This window comes from Sesamum indicum, linkage group LG2 (assembly GCF_000512975.1).
Source record: "Sesamum indicum cultivar Zhongzhi No. 13 linkage group LG2, S_indicum_v1.0, whole genome shotgun sequence".
Taxonomy (NCBI): Eukaryota; Viridiplantae; Streptophyta; class Magnoliopsida; order Lamiales; family Pedaliaceae; genus Sesamum; species Sesamum indicum.
In genome coordinates, this window is record NC_026146.1 from 11,505,582 (window position 1) to 11,507,943 (window position 2,362).

Genomic DNA, 2,362 nt, shown 5'->3' on the forward strand with positions numbered 1-2,362 from the left:
CTCCCAAGTCTTCTTGTGCACCTTCTGCTTGCCTCCATAGCTGCTACCTGCTCGATCAGGATAAGGGGAATGCCTCCTTAGTGGAGGATTTGAGGAGAGGGGCTTTATCTCTTGGGGACAAGCAGCTCTTGTCCCCTCTCTCAAAGGAAGAACTAGAAGGGATGGGAGCTCTCTACATCTTCAAGGTAACCTCCTGTTTATATCCTGTGTCTTTGCTTGTGTACCTTCTTCTGATAGTCATTGATTTTTGTAGGCCACCTTTGTTTATGAGGAACTCTCTTCTAGGTCTCAAGGGGCTCCCTCTATCCCTACGAACGATGCCTAGAAGCGAATATTGGAGGATATAATAAAGCGCTAGGAAAGTAAGAATGCCAAACTGAGCAAGACCAAGAAGGAGATGACGAGCCGCTGCCAACAATTGGAGAGGGGGTGAGGGAACTGTAGAAGGAGGTAGTCGGTCATGGGAGCGCATTGTAGAAGGAGGTGAAGAAGGCAGTGATGAATTTTTCTCATTTTAAGGAGGGCAAGAATTATCTAGAGACCTTCCGGGAGAGCCGTATGAAGGAGTTTAAGAAGTCTGTAGAGTATGAGTAAGAAGTGAGCAAGATAATGGGGCCTTCTTTGAGCATGGCTTCACAGCCTGCAAAGAACAATTCCAGGCTCATGGGTACCCCCTTCCAGGAGTGCGCCCGACCCCTTTGTCGAACCCTCCATCCTAGGAAAGGGAGTCATCTCCCTAGATTCAGGTTGGTTTATTTCTTGGCTTTCTGCTCATACTCTTTCTTAGCTTTGTGTTGATCTTTTGTAATATTTTTACAGAAGGAGATTTGGCATAGTGGGAGGTTGAGGCCGAGATAAGGAGTCCCCCAGATGAAGCAGCAGTTGATGTCATAGTGGGGGATCCTCATGGAAAAGTTGGCCTAGATGAGAAGGAAGAATGACCTCCTCTGGCCACTGATCCAACTCCCCCTACCACCCCAATGCCTACTATTGATGCTCCTTCTAAAAAAGAGACAGAAGACTCAACTTGTGGGGAGAAACCTGATGATGTAATGTGACTACCAGTTGGATGAAACAATATTTTCTTTCTATGCTTTGCTTGCTTTTCCCCCATTTGAAATGGGGATGAGATGATTTTAATTTTCGGTTCTGTCTTGGATGCTTTCTCTAGTTTGCCCCTGGACACAATTTTAGGCCAAGGGCTTTGAAATGCGATTATGATAATCCTTCTTCCATACTTGATGCTTGTCTTTCGGAATGATGCTATTATCTTGATATGTTGGAATCCATAAGCCTTGCCATGATGAGGGGTCCCCTTTAGATTTCTGGAGAGAGACCTTCTCAAACTTTCTCGATAAGAAGGTTCCTTGCACTTTTTCTTGGAAGGCGCCTCCTTAAAGTTTCTTGGCGGAGGGTTCCTTTTATCTATCATGAAGGATGCCTTCTAGACTTTCTAGGCAGGCGAGTCCCCTTCGACTTACTTGAGGGATGCTTCTTTAGGCCTTTTGGGTAGGCAGGCTTCTTTCAATTTCTCTTGTGGGATGTTTCCTTAGGCCTTTTGGGTAGGTAGGCTCCCTTCAATTTCTCTTGTGGGATGCCTCCTTAGACCTTTTTGGTAAGCAGACTCCCTTCACTTTTTTTGGTGTGATGCCTCCTTAACTTTTCTTGCATACAAGTACTTAAAACTTATATCATGAAGCATAAAGAAGGAATGCATATAAAACGTGTGAGGCTTAAAAGGGGAGTCGCCAAGGCCCATTCGGAGATGGAGGCCTGCATAAGTTTGGGCAAGGATTACTCCTATACATTGTTTATGGCTTGCTTTAATAAATGTAGTACCTCATACATTTAAGAAGGATATCCGCAGATGTAGACTTGGTAGAGGGAGCCCTACAAGAAGACTCGTTAGGGGGTGTTTTTTGTGAGGATAATTTTTAGAAGGGGTCATTTAGGAGGACTTATTGAGGGATGTCTTGCGGGAGGATATTTTTAGAGGAAGTCCTTTAGGAGGACCTGTTAGAGGATGCCCTGCGGGAGGACATTTTTAGAGGAAGTCCTTCAAGAGGACTTATTGGAGGGTGCCTTATGTGTGATCGAGACGCCCTTCTTTACACATAATACTTTTTGAGGTTGTGAATGTTCCAAGGGTGTGATAGTGGATGTCCTTCAAAATCTTCAAGCTCATAAGCCCCTCGTCCCATTACTGCTGTAACCTTGAAGGGTCCTTCCCAAATGGGGTTTAGCTTTCCCACTGGTTTCAATGTGTCTACTCTTCGTAATACAAGGTCACCTACTTGAAAACTTTGTGTCTTTACCCTTTTGTTATGTGCATTGATCATGGTATTTTTGTATTTTTGGATAT

At 44.5% G+C, this 2,362-nt stretch overlaps 1 long non-coding RNA gene across 1 annotated transcript; it reads left to right on the plus strand.

Annotated features, from left to right (window-relative positions):
* Positions 7 to 1,214, plus strand: LOC110011612. The gene is made up of 3 exons (XR_002286649.1): positions 7 to 185; positions 254 to 746; positions 820 to 1,214. It is a non-coding gene; the product is annotated as an uncharacterized LOC110011612 (long non-coding RNA).